Source organism: Notamacropus eugenii, chromosome 3, assembly GCF_028372415.1.
Source record: "Notamacropus eugenii isolate mMacEug1 chromosome 3, mMacEug1.pri_v2, whole genome shotgun sequence".
In the NCBI taxonomy this organism is placed as follows: domain Eukaryota; kingdom Metazoa; phylum Chordata; class Mammalia; order Diprotodontia; family Macropodidae; genus Notamacropus; species Notamacropus eugenii.
This window is the reverse complement of record NC_092874.1, coordinates 258,530,057-258,545,443: the sequence shown is the minus strand read 5'-3', so window position 1 is coordinate 258,545,443 and position 15,387 is coordinate 258,530,057. Positions and strand designations below refer to the sequence as shown.

At 36.1% G+C, this 15,387-nt stretch overlaps 1 pseudogene; it reads left to right on the top strand.

The window, feature by feature from the left end:
* Window positions 1-4,555: 4,555 nt before the first annotated feature.
* On the top strand, window positions 4,556-5,601 carry LOC140531511 (uncharacterized; annotated as a pseudogene).
* The last annotated feature ends 9,786 nt before the right edge of the window (window positions 5,602-15,387 follow it).

Genomic DNA, 15,387 nt, shown 5'->3' with positions numbered 1-15,387 from the left:
ATTCAAAATCTTAGTTTCCTGAAGCATTGAGGGGTTATAATATTCTCATGTTCACACAACTAGCATGTATCAGATGTTGGACTTGACCGCAACTGTTCCTGGCTTCACATCTCACCCTTTATTGACTATGCCATAGAAAAGAGTATAGTGGGACACAAAACTGTCCTTAGTTTACTTAAATATCCATTTTTTTCTTCTGTATCATTGCATTCAGTTTTGTTGGGAAAGTTATTCTTGTTTGTAACCAAAGAAATTTTGCCTTTTGTAATATCATATTCCATGCTCTCTATTCTTTTACAGTTGTAGCTGCTAATTCTTGTTTGATACTGACTATGGTTTTTTGACACCTAAATTCTATTTTCCCCTGGTTATTGGATTGGTGGATTCTTTCTATTCGTACATGGAATACCTAAACCTCTTTTTCTATTATGTCTGCAGTTTTCTTTCATGGTTTCTTGGAAAGCAAAGTAGGTAAGGAACTTATTTAAATTTTGAAGGATAAGAGCTATTTTCTATTTAGTAGTCAAATAATACAGAGCCTTGTGGAATATCCCAATGACTCTGGGCAAATCACTTCACCTCAATGCCCTAGTCAGCTCTCTAAGTTTATAAATTATAGAGAAAATGTATAGATGGAGGGAATTCCCTCAATTGGGAGTTTCCTAATGGAATTTCAAATTCAGGCTCTATCATCATTCTTTTGTTGATACTATATGATTAGGAGCCACTAAACATCACAGACTTCAAACATTAAAAGCTGTGAATTTTACAAGAGACAATGGAAAGATACACGGTGTATTTAATAGCCTATAACACGTTCCCATAATGGTACAATTGAAAGGGTATTTTATCTGCAATAAGATGTTCATTCAAATTCCTCTTCCATTACTGTCTCTGTGACTAGTCAAATCATTTTCCTCACTTATAAAGTGCGGGTGTTGGTCTCATCTATTCCATTTACCTTTTAGCTCTATATCTATAATTCTATAACCAGTCAAGAGCTCTGTGTGAGATATTGCATAAAGGTTATCATAAGAGAGATTTATAAATATAATTTATTAATATTTATTTATAAATTTATAAATAGAATGGAGGATAGGCCATTTATTTGATAATGAAGAATATAAATGGACTACACACATGCTACATTTCCATGTGATGTTAAGAAAACTGCAGGTGTGCTTCCTATGTAGAATTTGGTGGAGGATGTGCATTGAGTTGCACAGGATGGGAGGTCATAATTGTGTTACAGCTTGCACTGTTGGATGGTAGCGTTGGTTCAAAGATCATCTAAACATCACATTGGATTAGATACACTTACTGCCATTTATTTAATTGTTCCCCCATTGTTGGACACAGATGCCACAGGAGGCAATTTATGACCTTTAAGAGAATCATTTCAGTAGAACGATGAGGGTGGAACTGAGATTATATGAGTTTAAGTTCTGGTTCTCCCCATTATGCATTAGAGGATTGTAACTATATAGTCACTTCAAAGTCAAACAAACTTACAGTTGAATACATATGGAAAGAAATAGTGCTTTGGAGAGGCAAAGTCCTTAACTCATAAAACAGCAGGGTAGTCTCTTCACAAAGGTTGAACTATGCTGACTGATCAGAATAATCACTGGGACTTTGCTGTGGTGGTCATTCCTTTCCCTTTCTTTTATTAAGGTATGTGCCTATTTCAAAGCTGTAAAGATTTCTATTTATGGGAATCTGTCATCTGTATAAAAGGATCCTTATTTCCTCTTCAGTCATCATAAACACATGGGGAAATATGATGGAATGTCACCCCTAGGTCTGATCTTTTCCACATTAATTTAACTCTATTTCTTTAACCTTTCCCCATTGTTATTACACTTATCACATCACAGGCATTAGGGATATGGTGCTCCCACAATCTGGGAATTCACATAAATTTTTTTGGCCTTTCCTTCATACCATTGAAGTCTTCATTTTTATGGTATTAAAAGATAAAATATGTTGATATTATACAATGCTATAATATACTTTATGCAGTTCTGAGTTTCTAAACATTTTCTGTGTCATCTGTTGGACTTCATGTGTCAATTTCAGCTTCCACAAAACTGCCCCCAAATTTCCATTTAATTTCTTATACCAACCTAAGATATATTGAAACTGCAATGATGAAAGTTGTGATGTGGAAAGGATAAATATATTTTCCAGTTGTCCCAGAGCCCTCTGTAGTGACAATATACCTCTTAAATAGGGAAAGCCCCTGTCTTTGGAAGTTTTGAATACTGTTAAGCTGTTTTCAAACTTTAGCTAAAAAATTTCTTTTTGTTGCATAATTTAATCATTTTCAGTTAAAAAAAAAATGTAAACCCTTGGGACGTATAGGCTTCAGATTTACAAGATTGTACATAAAGATTATTTTGGTAGTTTATCTTTTTTGAGGGTCAGAGAGACATGAACAGAGATAGCGCTACAGACATGTGATGCTATTTCCTAGTCTTCACAAATTAATTTTAAAGCTTCTACTGTACTTTCTATTTTCATTCAAAATCCATTTTCAGAATGGTTTCTGAATAGTTCTCTTTGCTCTTAAACACTGAGCACAGTAGGAGTTCACCTTCTTTGCTTGTATTACAGGATAATGTTTGCTTTAATATCTTTTATATCCCGACGGATTGTGGGAATTTCTTTAGCTCCAGAATGATTATGAAAATATTTTCTGCTATGATATCCTTAGGTGTGTTTTTTATTAAAAAGAAAGTGCACTTTTGCATGGTAGAACACAATTAAAATTCTTATTGTCAAGGTACAGTCTATTTTCTATTTTCCCCACTTCAATCACACTAGTGACTTTTTTGTTTGTTTTCAGTGATTCATTTGCTACATTTCTTTGTGCCACTAACATGTGGATCCTCAACATTTTCCTCAGAAAACATAATGCTGCAAGATTGAGTTAGTCATTACCATGAATTTTTCTAATTACTTTTCCGAACCAACAACTAAACCTTTGGTAATAAGTAATCATTCATGTAGCACTTTAAAGTTTGCAAAGTATTTTACCAATATTACCTCATTTTATCTTCACAGCATTCTGAGGTAGCAGGCACTATTATTGTCCCTATTATTGTGTTCGTCCTTCATTGCCAAAGAAGACCATGACATCAGAGAAATGATGACATGACTTGCACTTGACTTTGTTTTGAGTGAGGGAGGGCTGTGCAGGTCACCAGCCTCACTTCTCCTCCACAACCATATGAATCCAGTGGCCAGATATTCATCAGGATGACTGGAGATGACCCAGGATGAAGCAATTGGGGTTACATGACTTGCCCAAGGTCACACAGCTAGTGAGTGTCAAGTGTCCGAGGTGACATTTGAACTCAGCTGCTCCTGACTCCTGCACTGGTGCTCTATCCACTGCACCACCATCTGCCCCTTCCCCACATTATATAGGTGAGGAACAGAGGCAGAGGTGAAGTGACTTACCCAGGGTCACATAGTGTTTAAGAACAGAATTAAACTAAAGTCTTCCCAAATCCACGTAGAGGCATCTTGATGGTGCACTGGATAGAATACTTGACCTGAAGTCAAGAAGACTTGAGTTCAAATACTGCCTTAGATATTTTCTAGCTGTGTAATCCTGGTCAAATTATTTAATCTTTGCTTGCCTCAGTGCCCTCATCTATACACTTACCTCCCAGGGTTGATGTGAGGATAACAATGAAATCATATTGGTAAAAGTGTCTTGTAAATCTTAAAGTGCTATGCAATAATAAATTAACATGAAATTTATTGTAAATATATAACGTACAATATAACACGATTATTTTTGTTGTTAAGATTTTAAAGTGTAAACAGCCTGCCTAGATGAATGTGACACACGTACAAGCTATGTATCAGATATAAGAATGTAATAAAATATTCATCCAATCAGAACAAGACCTTAAAGATAACTATTTTTTTCAGCTATTTTTAAACTAAAGGAAAAAAAAAGCTTGTGAGTTTGGTATTAGTAGATGTCATTTGAAACAACTTCTGAAGATTATTTTTTTAAGGAAAATTAAATATTTTATATGAATGTGACTCTATAACTTAGTATGTAATTTTTAAAGAATTGCTTATAGTTTTGAGAAATTCACTATCTTGCTTAAAGTCTTATAGCCAGAGTCATAGGTGAGATAGGAACCCAGGTCTTTCTGGCAACCTGACCTACATGCTGTCTGTTATGCACTTGTAACTTAAAATAGAAAACTTGTGTGGAGAGAAGTGGAGGTGAATGGAAATAAGAGGAAATAGAAATTAAATAAGGATTTAATAATCACAGTGTTGTTTGTCCTCTCAGGCAGTAGGGGCAGCATCCATTGGCTGTGGGCGCAGCTTTCTGTGCTTGGGCTGCCAGCCCATTAGCCTGCTATCCTCATTCTGAATGGATTGACCCAAGGCCAGCTTGTGCTCTTGTTCCTAGATGATATTCCTTCCAACTCTAAGAAGTTTTGGGAAGCTAAAAATCAGTCAAGAGTTGCTCTCCACCAGGTGGATGCCAACCAGAACAGAGACTGTTCCTTGAGTGAGGAGGATGGCCACAAAAGAAAAAAAAATAGACCTAGATCTGTTAGCCCTATGTCCTTAAAGGAGGAGGAAGAGGATGAAGACACTTGGGGTGAGGTCTCAACCCATATCCTGAGACTGGAAATACTCTGAGGAAAAAAAAAAAGCAATCCTGGTCAAGTTATTTAACCTAGGGAAAAGCCTAGTTAATAGTTCTGATGTTACCCAACAACTATTCATCAACTGGAACCTCTTTGCTACCTACTGTGATAACCAAATACAGGGAAAGAAATCATGAGAGTGTGACCTCCCTGGGTGCTAAGACTATACTTGGGAGTGATGAAATCTCTGAAGAAAAAGGATCTCATACAGTGGCATCAGGATGACTCCAGCAAGGTATTCTCCTGAGACCTGAGCTTGTAGAAGCTTATGAAGGAGAGCATGGTGGGGGAAGGGGGGAGAGGGGAGAGATAATTTATATAAGGAAGATAGTGAAGGAAGAGGACCAAGAGAACCAAGACTTCCAAAGAATTATGGACAAGCCCCTCAGAAGATAAAAGCCAGAACTGTGAAAAACTGGGGATAGTTTCAATCTTGACTCAAAACTTGCTACACACAAAAGATTCCAGAAGGCTTGTACATGTGATGCCTGTGGGAAAGCCTCCAGACAGAGCTCTACCCTTATTGTACATCAAACGATTCACACTGAGGAGAAATCTTATGAATGTCAGGAGTATGGGAGAACCTTCACAAGGATGACATCATAGAGTCCATACTGGAGAAAAACCCCATAAATGTAATGTGTCTGGAAAAATGTTCAGTCAAGGCTCAAGCCTTGGTTCTCATCAGGGACTCCACACTGGGCAGAAATCCTATGAATATCAGGAATGTAGGAAAACTGTCAGTCAAAGTTCATACTTCATTGTTCATCAGAAATTCCAAACTGGGGAGAAGCCCTGTTGATGTAATGAGTGTGGAAAAGCCTTTGGTTAGAGCTCACATCTTATTTTGCATCAAACAACTCATGCCCAAGAGAAACACAAACTAGCTGCATTGGTGACAGTTCCATCTTGATGGGGCAAAGTTTCAGCTGTGTTCAGTAATTATTTTTGGAGCTCTTTCATTTGCCTAATACTGCTAGGTACTATGAGAGTGGGAGTTAGCTGGACATTGAATATCTCTTGGATATAGATAAATGGAGAAGAAGAACTCAATACATTTCTTGGACCTATCTGTGTATGAAAAGAGTCATATGTAAAATTTCTTTTGGTGATCAAATATGTTTTGAGCTATTTTTTTTACGTATGTGGCCAAAGGGTAGAAGGAGAAAAGATTCTTTAGGATATATTATAGCCCCAAATCTTATAAAAGATGTAGATTTTTTTCCCCCTTAATTGGAAAGATTCTTACCTTTCTCAGACTTTCATGAGGGAGACTGGGAGATTTCTAGGGAAATAATGGTAGACTCTAAAGGATAATTTATTCCTCTTTCTAGAGCAAATAGGTTGGATGTGGGCAAGGTCAGAAAGTGGAGAATAAGGGTTTTTAAATTTTTTTTTAATCTATATTTTAAGATGGTACTGAGAGGCAGTGTCATAAGTGGGAAGAGCACTGATCTTAACAGAGAATCCAGCCTCAAATCTCAGACTTGGTCAAGCCACTAACTTTGTCGGACCTCAGGTTTCTGAGGGTATTGCATAAGATGATCTCTAAGTTCTTTTCCACCACTTTGATCCCCAAATTCCTTCATTTTACAAGCTGAGACAACTGGAGTCAAGATAGTTTAAGTGTTTTGCTTTGTTTAAGTGGTAAATGGCAGCACCAGGAGTTACTCCAAAGACAAGAGGAAGCCAACACACAACATACACCTTGGCTGTCACAAGTGAAAACATTTAAGCAACTTAACTAGGATTGAGCACAATGACTAATACTAGTTCTGAAGAAGCGAGGATGAAACCCTTTCCTTTGAGGTAGGACTATGGGAGTGAAAGGTTGAAGAGGTGAACCTGGCATTGGATTCTATGGAGGAGGATTGGGCTATATAAAAAATAACTGGTGAAAAAAACTGAGTCAAGTGTAAAATTAAAAAAGCAAATATATTCATAATCATATAATATGTAAACAAATCCTATCTCAACAGTGTGTTTTTCTTGTTTGCTGAAGAATGAGATAACATTTTACCTTACATTTTCACCCTGACTCTTATAGAAAAAAAAAGACCTTGCACTGTAGCTTAGTGTACCAGAAAGAGCGTTGGATTTGAAATCAGAGGACTGAGGTTTGAAATGTGGTTCTGCTGCTTGCTGCCCATGACTTTAGGCAAGTCACTTAACTCCTCAGATTGAAATTCTTTCCATGTAAAATTAAGGGATTCCACTGGACAATTTCTCAATGACCTTTCAGATTTTAACGTTCTATGATAGAGACAATTACATAATAGTTAATTTTGACTATGTGAAATTGAAAAAGTTTTCCACACAAAAAAGAAAAATGCGTGTAACGTGAGGGAGGCAGTTGACTGGGGGAAAATTCTGTAAGATAACCCTGCAAAGAATTTGATTTCTAAGATAGGTAGACAACTAAGAGAAATAAGTGACCAAAAAGCCATTCTTAAATAGAAAAGGAGTCAAAGATTAGGAACTAATATTTCCCTACACAATAGTTACCCATTAATGAGCATATGGAAGAAGGTTTCAGATGACAAGAAAAATGCTAATCAAAACCCTGAGGTTTCAGCTCCCTTCCAGCAAATTGGTGAAGATGAGTAGAATGGTCAGTGTTGGAGGGGTTGTGGGAAGAAAGGCATGCTAGTGCATTGTTGATGGAGCTGTAAATCAGTACAATCATTTTGGAAAGCAATTCAGAATTAGACTTTGTTTGAAATAGAGATTCCACTGGTAGGCGTATATCCCACAGAGGTCAATGACAAAAAGAAAGGTTCCATCCACATCAAAATAAATAATATCAATCTATGCTGTGACAACAAATAACTAGAAACAAAGGAAGTGCCCAACAGTTACAGTCTGGCTGGTCAAGCTACAGTATCTGGATGTGTGGAATATTATTGTGCTAAGAAACCAACATGAGAAATAGAGAATCATGAAAAGACAACAGGAACTGATGCACAGTCAAGTAAAGAGAATCAGGAAAACTACACAATGACCAACAATCCCCAAAACAAAACAATGTTGTGAAGTTATAAAGAGCACATCTGGGTCTAAAGAGATGTAAGACGGAAGCTCCCTCTATTCTTTTACAGAAGTTAGGATCCACAGGTATGAAACGGTTAAGATGAATTTTTTTCCTCTTCTTTTTTATAAAAAGTCTTTTACAGTTTGATTCTTTAGGAGTGAAGAGGGATGGTATTACTAGGAAACATCTGGGCAATATAAAAATGTCAATAAAAATATTTTTTAAAATTCTGTGATCCTAGTCAGAATTTGGTGTGCCAGTTGAGATAATGTTCATTCCAAATGCAATTTTTTAAGCTACAGCCTAAACAAGTTATGTATAAAAATTAAAATATACCACAATAATATTTTTAAAAAATCATAAATGTTATTTGTATAGGAATTTAGAGCTCACAACGTGATTTCTAGACCTTAGTTCATTTTAGTTTCACAACAACCCCACGGAATGACTACTATTATAGCAACACAAATAATTACAATAATAATAACTTCCAATGATATGATGCTTTAAGGTTTTTATAAAGATTACCTAATTTTATCTTTGCAGTAGCCCTGTGAGATAAGTTGTTGTTGTTTTCAGTCATAACCACCTCTTTGAGATCCATTTGGGATTTTCTTAGCAGAGATACTGGAGTGGTTTACGGGCTGTGTGACATTGGGTAGGTCACTTAACCCTGTCTGACTCAGTGTTCTCATCTGTAAAGTGAGATAAGTACTATTGGTATTAATATCCCTATTTTACAAATGATCAAATTAAAGTTCCTAAAATGTTAAGAGATTTGGTCATGCCAGGGCCACATAGCTAGGAAGATTCAGGGTTTCCTGACTCCAAGTCTGGCACTCATCCAGTCTACTATGTTGTTATTTCAGGAAAAAGTTTTACTTTTAAAGGTGCTGTCTATAGCTCTTTAGGTACTCTGATAAGAAATATGTAAGAATGTAAGCAATCTTGAAAAGGTTACTAAGGAGAAAGAAGGAAAGAAGCACAACCAACCCTAATGACATTTTCAGTTGAGTACCATGGAAGAATTAATTTATCTCATGTTGTCAAACTTTTTGGTTTATTCTAAAATGTGTCTACAGAAAAAAAGGTGCAATAAATAATCAAAAGAGCCTTAGTTCTAGCCACAATTACAATTGATTTTTTAAAAAAATCTTGCTTTTAAACTTTAGCAACATAAATGATAACCATTCCTCATAAAATTAGACATTATTTTGTTATTTCTTATTTGTAGGAAGAGAAACTGAGTTCTAGAGGTTTAGTAGCTTTCATTTGGTCTCCAAAGAAATCAATAGCATAATTAGAATTAAAATGGAGTTTTGCCTCTTTCCAATAATGTGCTTAGGTCATATTGACAGAAAAAATGAGAACAAATTTCTAGAACACAGCGAGGGCAAAGTCTCCTAGTTGCGACTTTATTTGTTATTGAAGATTCAACAGGCTTTTGAGGAGGCTTCCTTTGGTTTGAGAATACTACTTGTTAACAGCTGCATCTGTCAAAATGAGGATTTACCGAAGTATCAGGTTTAAAAAAAGAAGAAAAGTAATGAGCCGACAAGGCCGTAATGTGAATATTTGTCTGTGTATTAAATCCAGATGTAAGGACATCCTATTTTCATGGAACTGATCACTAAATCATAATTCTTTTTTTATCATGGCATGGTCATAAAACAAGAAACACAGCAGCCACATGTCATAGTGAATAAAGGGTTGAACTTGAACTCAAAAGATTTGGAGTTAAATTTTGATTCTGCCACTTACTAGATTAAATGATAATTTAAAATTTTTAGGTCTCAGTTTTGTCCTTATAAAAAGAGGGCAATGATTTTGGGCCTGCCTACCTCATGGAATTATTGTGAAGGTATTGTTTGCTTTGCAAACCTTAAAGAGGTAAATGAAAGGGATCTATTTTATTAGACATTCTTTCAGACATTACTCCTATTTCAAGCACGTAAATTTTTGAATACACATAGTACATAGCACAGTTACAAATGAACCCTGCTATGGTAAGGTGAATCATTGACAGTGAAAAGTATTCCCTGAATTGTCATATTCTTTTCCTTTTTTTTTTTTTTTTTTTGGCAGTGGCTGTTATATCCAAGAGTAAGTCAAAATATCTTTCTAGTTACATGGTACTCAGAAAGAGGGAAGTTGAAAAAGGTGGAGATGCATTTTTGGTTTAAGGTTTAAGGAGTTGAACCCAGGAATGCATTTTCCCAAAGAAACAATTCATAAATAATTAAATAATGTATTTCTGTGGAATCATGGAATAAATAGGCTTGGGAGTATTAACATAGAGGAGCCAACCATTTAAGGTATTGGAATTCTTAACTTAAGGTTCTTAGACTTAAAAAAAAAAAGCACTGTATTTTGATATAATTGCCTTCATTTGTAGTCCTGTGAGTTTTATTTTGTATATTTAGAAACCTCAGTCTGAAAAGGGATCTATAAGTGCCACCCTAGATTGCCAAAAGAAATACATTAAAAACAGCAAAATCCTTGATGTCTCTCTCTATATATTATATATACATATATAATGTATACATATATACATATACATACACATATATATACATATACATACATCTACATATATATACATATACATATACATATATATATATATATATATATATATATATATAAAACATGGTTTCCATGGGGGGAGGGGAATCTTTTGAATTCCAAACAATGAACTTGCAAATAGACTTGAACTGTTTGTAAGTTTTTGTGCCTGACACATAGTAGGAGCTCAATAAGTATTAGCTGAGTGAATGAATGAATATTATGCATCTTAGGTAATTGTTTTGAAATACTCTTCCCACTAAGGGTAAATAGAGAGGTGTAAAGGGATTATTGTAGTGGGCTTTTCTATCCCCACTGCAATACGCTTTAGCAGTATACAAATAATTTAACAGTGTTACAGCCCTCATTCCCAGAGTAATTTCTATTCCATTACCAACCCTACATAAAGGCTATCTCTCAACTCATCTCTCTGTAAAAATCTCTTTAAAATGCATCCTCAGAGGATCCCAGAAATACATCTTTACAGTTTTTCCCCAAAGACAAAAAATAAAAACAAGCTGTCTCTAAGCAACTTCTTCCTTCATTTAATTCAAAGAGTGTGGTAGGTTTCCCTCCTAGGTCTGAGGCTAAAGAAAATAGCCCCTGGCAGCATAAGAAGTCCTTGAATCCTGCCCCTCCCTCTGAATGCACAACTTTCCAGTAAATGCCTTCTGAATTTTTGTTAAGATTAGTGCCTCCAAGATTTACTTTAGTTAAGGAATTCTAGTCACTGACCATCCTACCTCATGGCATGAAGCATATGACCTATTCATTATTATAGTCTAATTCTCTTCTTTCAGTATTTTGATTAGGAAATCAGGAGTTCACAGGATTATGGTGAATATCCCTGGTTTTATGGCAAGAGTTCTGGATCCAGAGTCATAGGCTCTGAGTTCAAATGTAAGCTTTTTCAGTTAGTACCCTTGAGATCTTGGGCAAATCGCTACCTCATTCTGGGTCTTCAGTAAAATGAGAACTTCAGATTGTTTAGCTGCTTTCTAAGATCCCTTTCAGGTATAACACTGGGATTCTATGAAAGAAATGATTATTGTTATTTTTTAAACAGTCTTGTTCAGTGTAGGCATGTCCATGTTCATTTTGTCATCATCCTTGTTAATATTGCTGAATTAAATGGATAATGTATTTCTGATGATTTCTCACAGGCCTAGAATCAATGACTTCTTAGATTATTGCTGTGGGAAGTTAAAGAAGTCATTGAGAAACTGATTTGGATTTTACAATATTCTGGTTCATTGCAGTGTCTATTAAAAGACCCATTAAAAGTCCATCATGCTAATTTAACTGGGAAAATCTAATCGAATGCCATTGGAAAGCTTCCACTAAATTAATATTGGAGAATTCTAACCAGTGCCTTAGATGGAATAAAATCATAGAGCTGAAAGATGTTGTTATTAAAAAAAGTTATGTAGCATTAATTAAAACCAGGCAATGGAGTCTTTAGTGAGTGAATTAAAAATCTTTATGTAAAACAGAGAAATCTGCATGTCATTTTGGCTAAGGTCCATAGTTACTGATAATTACTATACATTTTGTTTCATTATAAAATGCCTAATTGATTGGTATATTCCATTCATGAGATATACTCAGAAAAGGCAGGGTGCAGAGTATAGTAGAGAGAACACTGGACTGGAAATCCAGAGTTCCTAGATTCAAATCCTATCTTACATATTTACTAGTTGTGTCTTAATTTCCTTATCTATAAACACAGTACCCAAAGCACCAAATGAGAAGTCTGGATGGGGCAACTAGGTGGTGCAGTGGGTAGAGCATCATGCCTAGAGTCAGGAATATCTGAGTTCAAATTCTACCTCAGGTACTTGCAAGCTTTATGACCCTGGGAAAGTCATTCAAACCCTATTTGCTTCAATTCCTCAAAGTAGAGACACACAGGAGAAGAAAATGGCAAGCCATTCTGGTCTCTTTACCAAGAAAATGTAGCTTCTGACACAATTGAATGCAACAACAGGAGTCGGAAGGTCCTGGGTTCAAATTCTTAGTAGTTGTACCTCAGTTCCTTCTTCTGTAAAATGAGAAGATAGGACTGGATGACCTCTAAGTTCACTTCTAGCTCTAAAACTATGATTCTATGAATACGGTATATACATATATAGGTGTGTATTCATACACACATACATCTATATATGTACATATACATGTGTGTATATACACATATACATGCACACATACACACATTATATGGATGTCTATGTATATGTGTGTGTATATATATACATATATTTTATATATATATACACATATATATATATATGTATATATATATACCTACACATATATATCTATATCCCAAATTAAGGTATTAGGTCCCATGGCATTATTAGCTTTCCCACTGAGATGCTGTGAGAACAGTGTTGAAGAAAAGATAAAGTACCTACAAAGAGTCAGATTTTCCTGGATATTTTTCAATCTTCCTACTGCCTAGGAAGGATAATATCTTAGGAAGAATTATACACTAGAGGGCAATCAGTCAGGAATGATTCAACAATCCTTTATTAAGTGCTAAAGCATTGGGCTAAGTGATGACCATAGGAACTGGACCTGGGATTTCACTGATCCAGGGAACTCTCTGGTGAGGAGACACACCCCTGCAGGTGATTATTTTGTGTGTGTGTGTGTGTGTGTGTGTGTGTGTGTGTGTGTGTGTGTGTATGTGTGTGTGTGTGTATGTGTCCAGGGCACACTGCCTCAAATACAGTGAATGCTCAATCAATTTTTCTTCTATTCATTCATTGTAACTTATAGCCTTAGTTGTTAGAACACTCAGACATAAATGACAAGAATCACATAGCTAGTGCTTGTCAAAAGCTAGAACTTAAACCCAGGTCTTTCTCACTGTCTTTCTGTATCACATTGCCTTTTGTGATACAAAATCAAAAATAGAAACAATTCCTGCTTTCAAGTAGCTTGCATTTTACCCGAGTAGATATAGCACACGATGGAGACAGACAAACACAAAACATAAAGTAAATATAAAGAGCTATGAGAAGGAGGCCCAGGACACTGAGAATTCAAAGACAAAAAATGAAGGTGTCCTTTGCCTCAAGCAATTTACAATCTATCTGGGGAAACAACGCAGACATAAGTTAAAAAGAGTTTCCACAGAGTGATATGCATTATCTTCTCTGGTAAAATGTGATCTACTTGAGGGCAGGGTGTTTTTTTCTTTTTAGAATTTATTTGCATTCTTCTTGATTAGCAAATTGACTGGTATGCAGTATGTGCTTACTAAATGCTTACTGGCTTTTAAATGGAAAATAATTTGGGATGAAATTTGGGTTGCACTAATAGTTGCAAGGAACAGGAAAAGACTGAAGAAGGAGGTCACATTGAGATGAGTTTGAAAGGGAATTAGAGAAACTAGGAAGTGAGAGTCAGGAAGGAGTCTATTCTAGGGATGGAGAGTAACTTTACAAAAAATCCGAAAAAATGGAATGTTGTGCATGAACAGTAGCAAGTAGCCATGTTTTGGGATGATGTAGCGTTTACTAATGGAGAATGATATTCGATGACTCTGAAGGCTTTGAAAGTCAAACAGATGAGTTTTCTTTTATCCTACAGGTAATAGGTATCTGTGGGACCACCTCCAGTCATTCTGATCTATGTCTTGCCTCTGGACCCAGATGGTTCCAAAGGAGAAAGTGAGGCTGGTGACTTTGCACAGCTGTCCCTTACTTAAATCCAATTCACTTGTAAGTCATGACATCATCTTCCTGATGTCATGGTCCTCTTTAAGAGTGAGGGACACACAACAACAACTGCTTTCTATTGGAACTTTTCGAGCAGGAGAATGACACGATCACACCTGTATTTTAGGAATCATTTTAGCAGCCATGTAGATGAGGGTCTGGACATGGGAAAGACTTGAGGCTGGAAGTCTAATCACAAGTCTTACAGAAGTCAAAGAGAGAAGCTGTGAGAGGTGAAGGTTTAAACCAGAGTGGAGAATGAATGCAAGTCATGGCAAAGGAAAGGAGTATTAATATCTTAAGTGTTAATACTCTGATTGAGCTGAGGCTAGCCTCAGCTAAGAAAGGGTACCAAAAAGATGTCTTGTTTCGGTTTTGGTTTTGGTTTTGATTTATTTCTGTTGAGGGAAAGAGGATGATCACAGAAGGCACAGGAATTCCTACTTGAGGTGAATGGAGAAATGATTACTGACCACAGGTCAGTAGAGCTGCTAAATTGTAATTTTTCTCCCCTTTTCTCTGTTAATGAAAAGAATCTCTAGACAAGAAAGGCAGAACAAATGCAGCAAACAGAGAGTTTAAACCATGATAAACAAGCAGGTAGTAAAGCAATATACATATAACGAGTTCAAGTCTCCAGACCAAATGAACTGCATCCCTGGGCAGCAAAAAACAAGGCAAATGCTATTGCTGAGACATTTCATTATCTTTGTAAGATTATAGAAGCAAAACAACACAGATTTAGAGTTTGAAGGGACCATAACAGCCATCAAGTACAACCCCATCATTTTAAAGATGAGGAACCTGAATCCTGGAGTATTAAATAAATTGACCTGGGTCACATAACTCATAAGTGTCTGGAGAGGGATCTGATACTAGGTCTTCCTGATACTAAATACAGATGGCTCTGGAGGAGAAGTGAGGCTGGTGACCTTGCACATCCCTCCCTCAAAACAAAGTCAAGTGCAAGTCATGTCATCACTTCTCTGATGACATGTTCTTCTTTGGCAACGAAGGATGAACACAACAACAAGTCTAACCACTAAGCCACTGTAGAAAATAGGCAAAGTCAAGCAAATTGTAGAAGAATAATTCTACAAACCATTGCATTTGATTTCATTGCCTGACAAAATTTAAGAACATATTTATGAAAGGGATGGTTAATAAAAATTTTGAAAAGGAAGCAGTGACTACAATGATGCCAGTCAGCATGGTTTCGTAAAACTTTGGTCATACCTGAGAAATCATCTTACTACCATGGGGGTGGGTATAGTCTCTTTGGACTGACTGAATAACTAAACCAGGCTGCCTCTCAGTTGGGTTATACAGACTGATTCACTTGTGCATCTAGTCAAAGAAGACTGCATTCATTCATTCA